This window comes from Neophocaena asiaeorientalis, unplaced genomic scaffold, assembly GCF_003031525.2.
Source record: "Neophocaena asiaeorientalis asiaeorientalis breed wild unplaced genomic scaffold, Neophocaena_asiaeorientalis_V1.1 scaffold379, whole genome shotgun sequence".
Lineage (NCBI taxonomy): Eukaryota > Metazoa > Chordata > Mammalia > Artiodactyla > Phocoenidae > Neophocaena > Neophocaena asiaeorientalis.
Window position 1 is genome coordinate 3,468,624 of NW_020172145.1, and position 16,643 is coordinate 3,485,266.

The 16,643-nt window shown below is 37.7% G+C and overlaps 1 pseudogene; it reads left to right on the plus strand.

Annotated features, from left to right (window-relative positions):
• LOC112405976 (uncharacterized) overlaps positions 1-15,635 on the plus strand; it is a 30,831-nt pseudogene extending 15,196 nt beyond the window's left edge.
• Positions 15,636-16,643: the final 1,008 nt, after the last annotated feature.

Here is a 16,643-nt window from a genome sequence, read left to right on the forward strand (position 1 = left end):
GTCTGTATAGCTCTGCTTTTACCATTTGTCCGAGGGTTCTGTCTGTCCATTTATTTTTTAGTACACTTTCTAGCATTTGTTATCATTGGTGGATTTGTTTACTGGTTTGCTTGCTCTATTTACTTTTAATTACTTTTTTATTTTTTTGTTTTGTATTTTTTTAAATTTTTATATTCATAACTTTATTTAATTTTATTTATTTTTCTTCTTTCTTTTTTTCTTTTCTCCCTTTTCTTCTGAGCCATGTGGCTGACAGGGTCTTGGTGCTCCAGCTGGATGTCAGGCCTGAGCCTCTGTGGTGGGAGAGCCGAGCTCAGGACATCGCTCCAGCAGAGACCTCCCGGCTCCTCGTAATATAAATTGGCTAGAGCTCTCCCAGAGATCTCCATCTCAACGTTACAACCCAGCTCCACTCAACAACCAGCAAGCTCCAGTGCTGGACACCATATGCCAAACAACTAGCAAGACGGGAACAAAACCCCAGCCATTATCAGAGACACTGCCTAAAATCATAATAAAGTCACAGACACCCCAAAACACACCACTGATGCAGTCCTGCCCACCAAAAAACAAGATCCAGCCTCATCCACCAGAACACAGGCACCAATCCCCTCCACCAGGAAGCCTACACAACCCACTGAACCAACCTTAGCCACTGGGGACAGACACCAAAATCAACGGGAACTACAAACCTGCAGCCTGTGAAAAGGAGACCCCAAACACAGTAAGTCAAGCAAAATGAGAATACAAAGAAACACACAGCAGATGAAGGAACAAGGTAAAAACCCACCCCAAATAAATGAGGAGGAAATAGGCAGTCTACCTGGAAATGAATTTAGAGTAATGATATTAAAGGTGATCCAAAATCTTGGAAAGAGAATGGAGAAAATACAAAAAAAGTTTAACGCAGAAGAACTAAACAGCAAACAAACAATTATGAACAACAAAATAAATGAAATTAGAAATTCTCTAGAAGGAATCAATAGCACAATAACTGAGGTAGAAAAACGGATAAGTGACCAGGAAGACAAAATAGTGGAAATAACTACCGCAGAGCAGAATAAAGAAAAAGAATAAAAATAATTGAGGACAGTCTCTGAGAACTTTGGGACAACATAAAACACATCAACATTCTAATTATTGGGGTCCCAGAAGAAGGAGAGAAAAAGAAAGGGACTGAGAAAATATTTGAAGAGATTTTAGTTGAAAGCTTCCCTGACATGGGAAAGGAAATAGTCAATCAAGTCCAGGAAGTGCAGAGAGTCCCATACAGGATAAATCCAAGGAGAAACAAAGACACAGATTAATCCAACTATCAAAAATGAAATACAAAGAAAAAATATTAAAAGCAGCAAGGGAAAAATAACATACAAGGGAATCCCCATAAGGTTAACAGCTGATCGTTCAGCAGAAACTCTGCAAGCCAGAAGGGAGTGGCAGGACATATTTCAAGTGATGAAAGGGAAAAACCTATAACCAAGATTACTCTACCCAGCAAGGATCTCACTCGGATTCGACAGTGAAATTAAAATCTTTACAGACAAGCAAAAGCTACAAGAATTCAGTACCACCAAACCAGCCTTACAACAAATGCTAAAGGAACTTCTCTAGGCAGGAAACACAAGAGAAGGAAAAGACCTACAATAGCAAACGCAAAATAATTAAGAAAATGGTAATAGGAACATACATATCGATAACTACCTTAGATGTAAATGGATTAAATGCTCCAACCAAAAGACACAGACTGGCTGAATGGATACAAAAATAAGATCCATATATAGGCTGTGTACAAGATACCCACTTCAGACCTAGGGACACATACAGACTGAAAGTGAGGGGATGGAGAAATATATTCCATGCAAATGGAAATAAAAAATAGCTGGAATAGCAATTCTCATATCAGACAAAACAGACTTTAAAGTAAAGACTATTACAAGGGACAAAGAAGGACACTACATAATGATCAAGGGATCAATCCAAGAAGAAGATATAACAATTGTAAATATTTATTTACCCAACATAGCAGCACCTGAATACATAAGGCAACTGCTAACAGTCATAAAAGGGGAAACTGAGAGTAACACAATACTAGGGGATTTGAACTCCCCAATTTCTCCAATGGTTAGATCATCAAAAATGAAAATAAATAAGGAAACACAAGCTTTAAATGACACATTAAACAAGATGGACTTAATTGATATTTATAGGACATTCCATCCAAAAACAGCAGAATACAATTTCTTCTCAAGTGCTCATGGAACATTCTCCAGGATAGATCATATCTTTGGTCACAAATTAAGCCTTGGTAAATTTAAGAAAACTAATTGTTTCAAGTGTCTTTTACGACCACGCACTATGAGAGTAGATGTCAGGAAAAAACTGTAAAAAATACAAACACATGGAGGGTAAACAGTATTCTACTAAATAACCAAGAGATCACTGAAGAAATTAAAAAGGAAATCAAAAAATACCTAAAACAACTGACAATGAAAACATGGTGATCCAAAATCCATGGGCTGCAACAAAAGCAGTTCTAAGAGGGAAGTTTATAGCAATTTAGAGAAAGAAGACCAAAAAAAAAACCAAAAAACAAAAACAAAAACAAAACCCCCAAAGTTAGCAGAAGGAAAGAATTCATAAAGAATACATCAGAAAAAAATGAAAAAGAAATGAAGGAAATGATAGCAAAGAGTAATAAAAGTTGGTTCTTTGAAGACAAACAAAACTAATAAACCATTAGCCAGACTCATCAAGAAAAAAAGGGAGAAGACTGAATTCAATAGAATTAGAAATGAAAAAGAAGTAACAACTGACACTGCAGAAATACCAAGGACCATGAGAAATTACTACAAAACACTATATGTCAAAAAAATGGACAGTGTGGAAGAAATGGACAAATTCTTAGAAAAGCGCAACCTCCAGAGTGAACCAGGGAGAGATAGAAAATATAAACTGACCAATCACAAGCACTGAAATTGAAACGGTGATTAAAAATCTTCCAACAAGCAAAAGCCCCAGACCAGATGGCTTCAGAGGCGAATTCTATCAAACATTTAGAGAAGAGCTAACACCTATTCTTCTCTTCCAAAATACAGCAGAGGGAGGAACACTCCCAAATTCATTCTACGGGGCCACCATCATCCTGAAACCAAAACCAGACAAATGTGTCACAAAAAAAGAAAACTACAGGCCAATATCACTGATTAACTCAGATGCAAAAATCCTCATCAAAATACTAGAAAACAGAATCCAATAGCACATTAAAAGGATCATACACCGTGATCTAGTGTGGTTTATCCCAGGAATGCAAGGATTCTTCAATATACACAAATCAATCAGTGTGATACACCACATTAAAAAATTGAAGGAGAAAAACAAATGATCATCTCAATAGATGCAGAAAAATCTTTTGACAAAATTCAACACCCATTTATGAAAAATACCCTTCAGAAACGAGGCATAGTGGGAACTTACCTCAATATAATAAAGGTCGTATATGACAATCCCACAGCCAACATCTTTCTCAATGGTGAAAAAATGAAACCATTTCCACTAAGATCAGGAACAAGACAAGGTTGCCCACTCACACTACTGTTACTGAACATAGTTTTGGAAGCTTTTGCCTCAGCACTCAGAGAAGAAAATGAAATAAAAGGAATCCAAATTGGAAAAGAAGTAAAACAGTCACTGTTTACAGATGACATGATACTATATTAAGAATTGTAAAGATGGTACCAGAAAACTACTACAGCTAATCAATGAATTTGGTAAAGTAGCAGGATACAAAATTAATGCACAGAAATCTCTTGCATTCCTGTACACTAATGATGAAATATATGAAGGAGAAATTAAGGAAACACTGCCGTTTACCATTGCAAATAAAAGAATAAAATACCTAGGAATAAACCTAACTAAGAAGACAAAAGAGTTCTATGCAGAAAACTATAAGACACTGATGAAAGACGTTAAAGATGATAGAAACAGATGGTAAGATATACCATGTTCTTGGATTGGAAGAACCAACATTGTGAAAATGACTATATTACCCAAAGCAATCTACAGATTCAGTGCAATCCCTATCTAACTACCATTGGCATTTTTCACAGAGGTAGAAAACAAATTTCACAATTTGTATGGAAACACAAAAGACCCCAAATAGCCAAAGCAATCTTGAGAAAGAAAAACGGAGCTGAAGGAATCAGGCTCCCTGACTTCAGACTGTACTACAAAGCTACAGTAATAAAGAGAGTATGGTACTGGCACAAAAACAGAAATATACATCAATGGGAGAGGATAGAAAGCCCAGAGATAAACCCATGCACACATGGTCACCCTATCTTTGATAAAGGAGGCAAAAATATACAATGGTGAAAATACAGCCCTTTAATAAGTACTGCTGGGAAAACTGGACAGCTACATCTTAAAGAATGATATTAGAACACTCCCTAACACCATACACAAAAATCAACTCAAAATGGATTGAAGACCTAAACACAACACCAGACACTATAAAACTCTTATAAAAACACAGAGAGAACACTCTATGACATAAATCACAGCAAGATCCTTTTTGACCCACCTCCTAGAGAAATGGAAATAAAAACAAAAATCAACAAATGGGAACTAATGAAACTTAAAAGCTCTTGCACATCAAAGGAAACCACAAACAAGATGAAAAGACAACCCTCAGAATGGGAAAAAATATTTGCAAACAAATCAACTGACAAAGGATTAATCTCCAAAATAAACAAGCAGCTCATGCAGCTCAATATCAAAAAAACAACAACCGAAACCAAAAATGACAAAAGACCGAAACAGACATTTTTCTAAAGAGAATATACAGATTCCCAACAAAAACATGAAAGGATGCTCAACATCACTAATCATTAGAGAAATGCAAATAAAAACTACAATAAGGTATCACCTCACACCAGTAAGAATGGCCATCATCAAAAAGTCTGCAAGCAATAAATGGTGGAGAGGGTGTGGAGAAAAGGGAACCCTATTGCACTTTGGTAGGAATGTAAATGGATACAGCCACTATGGAGAACACTATGGAATTTCCTTAAAAAAATAAAAATAGAGGTACCATATGACCCAGCAATCCAAGTACTGTGCATATACCCTGAGAAGACCATAACTGAAAAATAGTCATGTACCACAATGTTCATTGCAGCTCTATTTACAATAGCCACGACATGGAAGCAACCTAAGTGTCCATCGACAGATTAATAGATAAAGAATATGTGGCACATATATACAATGGAATATTACTCAACCTTAAAAAGAAAAGAAACTGGATTATTTGTAGTAAGGTGGATGTACCTAGAGTCTGTCATACAGAATGAAGTAAGTCAGAAAGAGAAAAACAAATACTGTATGCTAACACATATATATGGAATGAAATAAAAAAAAAAGGTTTTGAAGATCCTAGTGGCAGGACAGGAATAAAGACTCCGACATAGAGAATGGACTTGAGGACACAGGGAGGGGGAAGGGTAAGCTGGGATGACATGAGGCAGTGACACTGACATATATACACTACCAAATGTAAAATACATAGCTAGTGGGAAGCAGCCACATAGCACAGGAAGATCAGCTCGGTGCTTTGTGACCACATACTGGGATGGGATAGGGATGGTGGTAGGGAAACGCAAGAGGGAGTGGATATGGGGATATATGTGTACGTATAGCTGATTCACTTTTTTATACCGCTAACACACCATTTTAAAGTAATTATACTCCAGTGAAGACGTTAAAAAAAAAAAATGTGCAGAGCAACTGAATAGACTTTTCCCAAAGAAGACAGATAAATGGTGAACAGGAACATGAAAAGGTGCTCCACATCAGTAGTCATCAGAAAAATGCAAATTAAATCACAATAAAATGTGACCTCACCTGTTAGAGTGGATATCATCAAATTAACAAGAGATAGCAATTGTTGGCATGGATGTGGAGAAAAGGGACCTTGTGCACTGTTGGTAGGCATGTAAATTGGTGCAGCCACCATGGAAAACAGTATCAAAGTTCCTCAAATAATTATAAATTACACTACAATAGGATCCAGCAATACTACTTCTGGATATATTTCCAAAGGAAATAAACAGAATACTGAAGAGACTTTTGCACTCTCGTGTTCATTGCAGCATTATTTGCAATAGCCAAGACATGTAAACAACCTAAGTTTCCACTGATGGATGACTGGAGAAAGAAGATGTTATGTGTGTGTGTGTGTGTGTGTGTATGTACGTGTGTGTGTATATATATATATATATATATATACACACACACATATACACACATACATACACAAATATTATTAAAATATTAAATATTATTATTCATATTATTCTTGGCTGATTATATTATCAGCCATGAAAAAAAGGAGGATATCCTGTCACCTGTGGCAACATGGATGGATCTTGCATGTACTATGCTAAGTGAATCCAAGAGATAAGTGAGACAGAGAAAGATAAATACTGCATGGTAAGATATGTGGAATCTAAGAAAAAAATTCAAACTAACATAAACAAAGAGTAGAATAATGGCTGCCAGGGGCTGTAGGGTGGGTAGGGAGCTAGGGAGAGGTTGGTAAAAAAGTACAAACTTTCAGTAATAAGATAACTAACATCTGAGGATCTACTGTATAATATGGCTATGACAGTTGATACACTGTAATTGTACACCGTAATTTCAATTGTGTAATTGAAATTTGCTAATAGAGTAGTACTTCAATGTTTTCACACACACAAAAAGCTAAACATGTGAGGTGATGGATGTGTTAATTACCCAGTTAAGGGAAATCCTTTCACATTGTGTACGTATATCAATTCATCACTATACACACTTTAAATGTCTTACAGTATTATTTGTCAATTGCAACCTTGATAAAGCTGAAACTTTTTAAATTACCAAGACCCTTTTGCATCCATATCTATAATTTTTTTCCTTTTTTTTTGTATTTTCTCCATATTGCCTTTCCCCTTTTGCATGTATGCTTTTGACCTCCATGTCTCAGATTCCTCATTTGTCAAGTGATAATACACATGGATTCAATTCATGGAAATTACTTAAAATGGTGACTAGCACAAAATAATCACTCAAAATATTTGCTATTATTATTATCAGTATTATCATAAATTATTTTAACAAAAAAATAATATTTTGTTCACAATTCTACCATGGTAAAATACCGAGTCTAATTTTCTGTGTTCCCTTCCAATTCTTCTCTATTTGCATATGTAATGTTCATAAATATGATTATGAAAAGATTAAACTGCAAAACCAATTGGGTAGCAAATTGAAACTTTTAATACCACTTGTTATGACTTCCCTAAAATGTGTGTTCATTTATTCAATTTTTGAGGGGAATCATGGAAGGACTGGGTAGAGAGATTCCATATTGAAATTTAAAAATAATAAATGAGTTTATATTAATTAAAAAGAAACATTCATGGTAACATCACCCAATAGTTATTACTGAATTCCTAGTTAAGGTAGTTTGTAAAAGCCCTAAAACAAACAAGTAATCAAAGTCATTGTATACAGATTATTTGTACAACATATCTTCATGGTACATCAAAATTTGAGTTAATTTTTTTTTTAAGCAGTGTAATGATCAGGACCAGAAACAGATAGAAATTAACCATATTTCAGGACATTGATAAGCATTAGCTCTTAGAGAATTTGAATGTGTTACATCACTGCCTACATATAGTATAAACGTATTTAAGATCATAATTTAGTAATAGTTCAACAGTTACTTTCAACATTATATAAAAAACTTTTTCTATGTTTTAAAATGAAATTTATAATTAAAAACTTTACATAATAGTCCATAAAGGATTTATCACTCTTTACTGAGGCATTTACACCAGTTTTGAACCTAATATACTTTCTCTATATTCCATATTTACTGCAAAGAATTCACAGGCTTGAGCAACTGAAAGGAATCACAGAATTTCCTAGAGCATATTCATATAAGGTTTTTAAAAGGATACAGTACAGGGGCTGGGCTTCCCTGGTGGCACAGTGGTTGAGAGTCCGCCTGCCGATTCAGGGGACACGGGTTCGTGCCCCGTTCCGGGAAGATCCCACATGCCGTGGAGCGGCTGGGCCCATGAGTCATGGCCCCTGAGCCTGCGCGTCTGGAGCCTATGCTCCGCAACGGGAGAGGCCACAACAGTGAGAGGCCTGCGTACCGCAAAAAAAAAAAAAAGGATACAGTACAACACTGGGAATCCAAGAGATATCCAGGTGCTAGATCCTGAAGTTCATTCTTATTCAGACAAGAACCAACCTCACCTCCAAACTGAAGTACCACGATTTATGTGATGAGTCTTGATTTCAGAGAGTTTATAGTTTTTAATGAGGTCCTTTATGCTCCTCTGGTCAGCTAGCAAAGCCAAACTCTCAAGTTGGTTATGCCAGATGAAAGTCATCAATAAACAAACTGGCTTTGGGTGCCACCAGAAGAATGTAAGATTTTAAATAGTTGTGAAAAATCATTAGAAATCATAGTTAGTTGCCCTGTCTTGGCCAAAAGTCAAAATGTGAAATGTAGGCTGTCCTGGTCCATCTTAAAATAACTATCCCATATAATAATCTACATATTTCCAGTTAGAAATTATAGCACAATTATTCATAATTATGTGATTTCTTTCTTTGAATTCTTTTACTAAGATAAACTCATAAATGTAGAGGATGTCAAAGATTAAGCTTAAGGATTCTTCATAGACATGCTATGCATAAATGAACATGCTCATTTTGTCATAACTGTACCAGTATTAGCTCTTTTTTTATTTTTTATTTAAAAACTTTCTTGATTACTAATGATATTGAATTTTTCATATATGGTTCATGTGGACTATTAAAAGAAGCAATATGAAATGAAATAAAGATGAAACTATCAAAATGGCCATTTTTAAAATGAAGTGGATGTTTTTGAAATGGTAATTCATGTAGGTTGTATTATGTTTTGAGTAGTGGTGACATTTTTTGTTTACTTCACCCAACTTTCACTTCAAAATTATTTGTGACCACTGCCATATGCCTAAATGGATTGTGCTTTATGCAAAGTCCATACACTCAATGCCTTAATCACAATAGCAGAGTTTTGACAGCAATAGAGCTAAATATATGTCTTTTTATCTTTATTGACCTCTTGCAGATGTCTCTTTTATCCATTTCAAAATGTCACATCATTGCTTTAAATAAAACCATTTATATAATTTTTCCCACTTTCTGTTAATTCTTTTCCTCTTTAGTCTCCTATCTTACCTAATTCTGCTTTCCATCATCTATAGTTATACTTGTTTCATACATTAAAAAAAAAAACAGGCTTTTTATCCAAGAAATAAGGATTTAAAGTCCATTTTTCTACACCCTTAAGTTTGAATTCATCTCAAAACTATGTTACTCATCTCTATGACCCTCTTTATGGTGCCAACAGGATGCCAAACAATTGATATCTGCCGCTTGAAAAACCAAATCTTGAGTGAATGCATGTATGTATGAACTGAGAAATCCTCCTTATTTATCTTAGGAGATTTGGTATAAGAACCTTAGTATAAGTAGAATTCTCCCCCCATATCTGACAGATAAGGCTTCTCCCTGAATGTTCTTCAATCCTCACTTTCTTACAGAAATATATCACTGGGGACATGCAAAGATTTCAAGTGACTTATACAGGTAGTACAATTTTGAAATTCAGGAAAAATTCAGGTTTATAATCCAAATTTCAGGCACAATAATTAGGAGAAAAGGAAACCAACGCTCTCCTCTCACATAATTTTTTTCACAACATTTTATCATTAGAGCCTTTTGAACTAAATTCAGTGCACTACTTAAAGAAGTTGTACAGTTGTGAATTCTTCCAAGCTAGTGGAAAAAAAGTAGAGGGGAAAAAACAAACAAATGAAAACCCTGGGCCTATTTGAACATAGCCATAACTGTAGAGTGGAGTAATGGGTATGGCCTACGGTCTTGGGACTCACAAGACCCATCTCTGACACCTTATTCCTGTACAACCTTCAGCAAGTCTTTAACATCTCTCAACTTAAATTGGCAGAGTCTTATTGTCAAGATGAGGTAATACAGCATTTTAAAAACTTCTTATCAAGTCCTCTAAGACAGAGGAGATATTCATTACAATTACTGTATTTGCTTTGGGGTAAAAAAAGACCTGAATTTAAATCCTCACTCTGCCACATATTAGCTAAATAAGAGTTGAAATAAACTCTGTAAACCATGGTTTCAGTAATAGTTCCTAACCCTACAGAATTCCTATAAGAATGGAATGATATAGTGATAGAAAGCACTTTGCACATTAGAACAGAACTGTGCACTGTGGGCTAAAGGAATCTTAACTGCTAGTATAACCTTGCAGGGAGTACAATATATTAGAGCTGAGTAAGAAGCAAAAAGAACAGTTAAAAAAAAAAAGAACTAGGAGAAGAAGGCAGGATAAAAATTATTCAGAACCATGGTAACAAGTTTGAATTTTGTATTAAATACAATTACAATTCACTAGATAATTGTAAACAGAGGCATGCCATGATATTGTTTACACTTTTTTTTGTTTGTTAATAAATGTATTTATTTGGCTGAGTTGGGTCTTTGTTGCTGCGCAGGCTTTCTCTAGTTGAGGCGAGTGGGGTCTACTCTTTCTTGCAGTACGCTGGCTTTCTCACTGCGGTGGCTTCTCTTGTTGCGGAGCACGGGCTCTAGGCGTGCAGGCTCAGTAGTTGTGGCTCGCGGGCTCTAGAGCACAGACTCAGTAGTTGTGGCGCATGAGCTTGGCTGCCCCACGGTATGTGGGATCTTCCCAAAGCAAGGCTTGAACCCGTGTCCCCAGCATTGGCAGGCAGATTCTTAACCACTGCGCCACCAGGGAAGCCCTCGTATATACACATTTAAAAGACAAATCTAGGATTTCCTCATCTACTTATTGTGTAAAAAGCTAGAAAGTGCATTGGCCCTGAAATAATGAAAAAAGGACGAACAACACAATCATAGTTTTCTTGAGACCGTCAGAGAGCTGAGTATACTGGACTACTAAATTAGTTTGAAGTCCAAGAAGGATGTGATGGTTAATTTTATTTGTCCACTTGACCAGGCCACTGAGAAACCGGATTTCTGGTTACACATTATTTCTGGGAGTGCCTGTGACTATGTTTCTGATTGAGATTAGCATTTGAATCTGTAGACTGAATAAAGCAGATAGGTTTCCCTGATGTGGGGGGCACCATCCAGTCTGTTGAGGGATGAAGAGAATAAAAAGGCAGAGGAAAGAAAAATCCACACTCTACCTGACTGGATGAGCTAGGACATTGGTCTTCTGCATTTGGACTGAGATTTGTACCTTCAGCTTCCCTAGCTCTTGGGCCTTTGGGCTTGAACTGGAAGTACACTAGCTTTCCTGGGCCCCCAACTTTCAGATGTCAGATCATGGGACTTCTCACACCCGATAATGCATGAGCCGATTTTATATATATATATATATATATACACACACACATACACACACACATACATATATATGTATATATATATTCCTTATATAATAGAGGAGACAGGTGGATAAATAGATAGGGAGATAGAGAAGTAGATAGATAGATGATAGATATTCCATACTTATCTAAGTACGGAATCACTAAGAATAGGTTCTCCATTTAAAGTTGTAGCTCTGGGAGTTAAAAAGGGCTCTGACAATGTGTTTGGTTGACTGAAACATAGACTAAAAGCTGGCCTGGCCCACAGTGAGTTAGTTAGAAATACTGGACTTCCCTCAGTTTATTGCATAGGAAAGGATACAACGCCTTAGGGAGATTGGAATGTTAGAGCATATTTGTCATTTAAGACTTGCTCATCCAGACTGGAGGGCCAGAAGACATATTTCATCAATACCATGAAAAATATATTTGTGAGGGGAGCCACATAATCCTTGAAGAGTTCAGTGATTGCTCTTCTCTGTAGGTCAGACCTTACAGTGGTAATTGCAGCCACTCAACTGAGAAACTTAAATGCAATAGGAGTCATTGGATTCTGAGGTGACAGGGGCCAAGTGGCAGGACTCAATCACCAAAAGCAAGGTGCGTGTGTCTACTACAATGGACAGCAGAGCCAAAGTAGCAATTAGAATTGTCTGACCTATACAGAATTATGGTGTTGGATAGTGGATCAAGGTGTTCCTAGAACTGAAACAGAGAGGAAGCCTATTCAATTCTCACTTGATATGTATAAGCATAAAAGTCCTACATGAAGTGAACACAAGCCTAACTTGAATTATAAAAACAAGAGAGACAGAGCACCTTAATCAATTCCCAGCTTTGAGCCAGTGTACAGACCCATAACTCCTTGAATGAAAGGGAGGCTGGATCCCTTTGAGAAAGAATCCCAGTACACTGACAAAGATTTATACTGTTAATAGTTCAGCCTTCCCCAAAGGTACCTATAGCCTTTTACCAGGATCACTGCACATTGAAGAAAAGGAAATAACCAGACCTTCAGGGACTACTGGGCACTGGCTGTAAGCTGACACTGATTCTAGGAGACCCGACATATCACTCTGTCCACCAGTTAGAGGAGGAGCTCATGGAGGTCAGTGAGCAATGGAGTTTTAGCTTAGGTCTATCTCACAGTGGGGCAAGGAGATCCTCAAACCTATCCTATCATTATTTACCCAGTTCCAAATGCATAAGTGGAATATACATACTTTGCAGTTGGCAAAATTCCCATACGGGTTTCCTGACTTGTGGAGTGACAGCTACTATGGTAAGAAAGGCCAAGAGGAAGCCACTAAAATTTTCTGTATCTAGAAACATAGAAAACCAAAATCAATACTTTTTTCCTGGAGGAATTACAGAGATTAGTACCACCATCAAGCACTTGAACGATACAGGGATTGTGATTCCCACCGCATCTCCATCCAACTTACCAATGTGGCCTCTGCAGAAGACAGATGGCTCTTGTAGAATGACAGTGGATTATCAGAAGCTTAAGCAAGTAGTAACTCCAATTGCAGCTGCATTATCAGATGTGGTTTCATTACTTGATCAAATTAACACATACCCTGGCACCTGGTACAACTACTGACTTGGAAAATGTTTTTTCTATCCTCCATACCTGTCAATAAAGACTACCAGGAACAGTTTGCTTTCAGCTGGCAAGGCTAGTAATACACCTTCTTTGTCCTGCCTCAGAGGTGTATCAACTCTCCAGTCCCCTGTCAGAATTTGGTTGGCAGGAATCATGATCATCACCTTTCCCTTTCAAAAGAAATCACACTGGTCCATTACATTGACCACATTGTTCTGAATGGACCTAGTGAGCAAGAAGCAGCAACTATTCTAGACTTTTTGTTAAGACATTTGCATGGCAGTGGGTAGGAAACAGATTTAACAAAGTCAGGGGCCTTTGACTTCAGTGGTCTGAGGCATGTTGAAATATTCCTTCTAAAGTAAAGGATCAATTTTTGCATCTGGTCACTCCCACAACAAAAACAGAGGCCTAGTGGACTCTAGATATTGGAGGTAACGTATTTTGAGTGACCTGAAAAGCCGCTAGTTTTAAATGAGGCCCAAAACAAGAGGTCTCTGCAATAAGTCCTGGCAGCTGTGCAAGTTGCTCTGATGCTTAGGCTATATGATCCAGCAGATTAAATGGTGCTAAAGTGGCAGTGGCAGAGAGAGATGTTATTTGGAGTCTTCAGCAAGCTCCTATTGGTGAATCACAGTTGAGGCCCTTAGAATTTTGGAGCAAAGCCCTGTCATCCTCTGGGGATAACTATTTTCTTCTTGAGAAATAATTCTTGGCTTGCTCCTGGGCCTTAGTAGAAACTGACATTCAACCATGAGCCCCCTAGTTACCATGCAACCTGAGATTCCCATCATAAACTGTGTATTCCCTGACCCAACAAATCTTAAGGCTGGGTGTGCATGGCAGCATTTCATCATCGTCAAATGATCAAGCCCAAGAAGACCCTGAAGGCACAACTGAGTTACATGAAGAAGTGTCTCAAAAGCCCATGGTCCCCAATCTTGCTAAACTGCATTCTCCCTCCCAGCCTGCATCTACAGCCTCATGTGGATTCACTTACGATCAGTTAACAGAGAATGAAAGACTAGGGCTTGGTTTAAAGATGTTCTGCATGATATTTAGGCACCACTTGAAAGTGGATAGCTGCATCACTCCAGTCTCTTTCCAGGGCATCCCTGAGGGACAGTGGTAGAGGAAACCCTCCCAGTGAGGAGAACTTCCAGCAGTGCACCTGGTTGTTCATTTGCTTGGAAGAAGAAATAGTCAGATGTGCGATTATATACCAATAAATGGGCTGTGGCCAACGATTTGGCTGGATGGTTAGGGACTTGGAAGGAATATGATTGGGAAATTGACAATACAGCAATTTAAGGAAGAAGTATGTGGACAGACTTTCCTGACTGGGTGAAAATTGTGAAGGTATTGTGTCTTTTGAGAGTTTAGCTAAGCTACTCCATGTTATTGCTGCCTCAACAACCATTCTGTTTGGCCAGGTGGCTTACATGGACCTTAACCTGACACTAGCCTCCTTATGCAGGTTCACACCATAGATTTTGGTGTGCAGAGTCACAAGGAGATGTAAGTTTCTGATATGACCTCCCTAATAGCCCTTGTGATCAACAGTCTCCTCTGCCTCCCAGCATCTGTATGCCTTATACACCCCTTAGATAAGGCCACTGTAGGGATTAACTAAACCCCACTCTTTGGTTTTAAACCTGTCCCTAGCCTGGGAACCCCAACGTACTTCACCCACAGACCTTGATAAAGGCATGTACCCCAGATCCGGCCTCTCTGTCTGCACTCTGCCTTGACCTCCCCATGTGGCCCCTTGAGGTGTGTGTGTACTTCTTCCAGGACCTGAGAGTAATAAACGTCTCTATTTCAATTTCTCTTGTATTCTGTTGTTGAACTATGGCTAAACATTAGGCACCCTGTGCTCCACTTAACAAATGTTAATTAAACAAAGTCATAACAGTATCCCATGTGAATGCTCATCAAAGGATGACCTCAGCAGAGGAGGATTTTAATAATCAAATGGATAAGATGACCCATTTTGTGGATATCAGTCAGCCTTTTCCCCCAGTCACCTCTATCACTACCTAATGGGTTCATGAATAAAGAGACCACGATGTCAGGTGTGGAGGCTAGGTATGGGCTTAGCAACATGGAATTCCACTCACCAAGGTCTACCTGGCTATAATCACTGCTTGCTGCTCAATCTTCCGGCAGCAGTGTCCTACACTGAGTCCCCAGTATGGCACCATTCCCAGGGTGATCAGCCAGCTACTTGGTGGCAGATTGATTACATTGAACCACTTCTATCATGGAAAGGCAATATTCTATTTTGTTCTTACTGGAATAGATACTTACTCTGGACACAGATTTGCCTTCCTTACCTCTGCCAAAGCTATACCATCCATGGACTTACAAAATGCCTTATCCACCATTATGTTATTCCACATAGCATTGCTTCTAATCAAGGAACTCATTTCACAGCAAATGAAGTGTGGCAATGGGTCCAGGCTCATGGAAAATTTTGTGTATCATGCACAGTCAACATTAAAATTCCCTCCATCTTAGTATCTTTCATTACGTAACAACTTACATTCTGTATTGATCAGCTCTAACAAAGTTTCATTACATGATTTCACACATGCTCAATCATTCCATGCTATTTTGGAGAGAGGGATCAATTTCCTGTGGTGCCAGAGTTTGCATATTCATGTTAATTGTGTATCTGTTACTATTATGCTATCTTATCATTAGGTATGATTTCCTGAGCCCTGTTGTTAATAGACACATTTAAATAACTCAAAAAGGTATGCATTTAAATTGCTCATACTGGGTAAAAGATAAGACCCAACTCTATGCTGTCTCTAAGATACTAACTTTTATTAGGAAGAGATGTATAGGTTAGTGGTAGAAGAACAAAAACTGATATACTATGCAAACTTTAATTAAAATGACAAGGTATATCATGTAGTAGGCATCCTTTAAGATGCTCCCTAATGTTTCCCAACTTGTATTCAAGCTCTTGTACAATATAATCTCCTCCTCTTGAGTTTGGAATGAACTTACTGATTCATTTCTAATGCACAGTACATTGCAGAAGTAACTGGATGTCACTTCTGAAATAAATTTATAAAAGGAGTGTGGCTTCGATCTTGCATGTTTTCTCTCTTTTGTTCTCTTGCTCACCCTCAGGAAGTCAGCTGCCATGTTGTGATCTGCCCTCTAGAGAGTCCCACTTGGTAAGGAACTGAAGGAGGACTCTGAACAATAGCCAATGAATAACTGAATATTTCAATCAACCCACAAGGAACTAAACACTGCCAAACAGCACATGAATTCATTTGCAAGCAGATCTCCCGCAGGCTGAGCCTTCAGATGACACCTGGATCAACAGCTTGACTGCAACCTCACGATATATTTTGACGCAAACACACTCAATTAAGCAGCATTTGAGTCTCTGATTAAAGCAAAAACAAACCAAGAAAAATGAATTTTTGCTATTTTTAAGGCCCCTAAAATATAAAGTATATGTGTATATGTATACATATATGTGTGTATATATATGTATGTGTGTATATATATATAATGTCAAT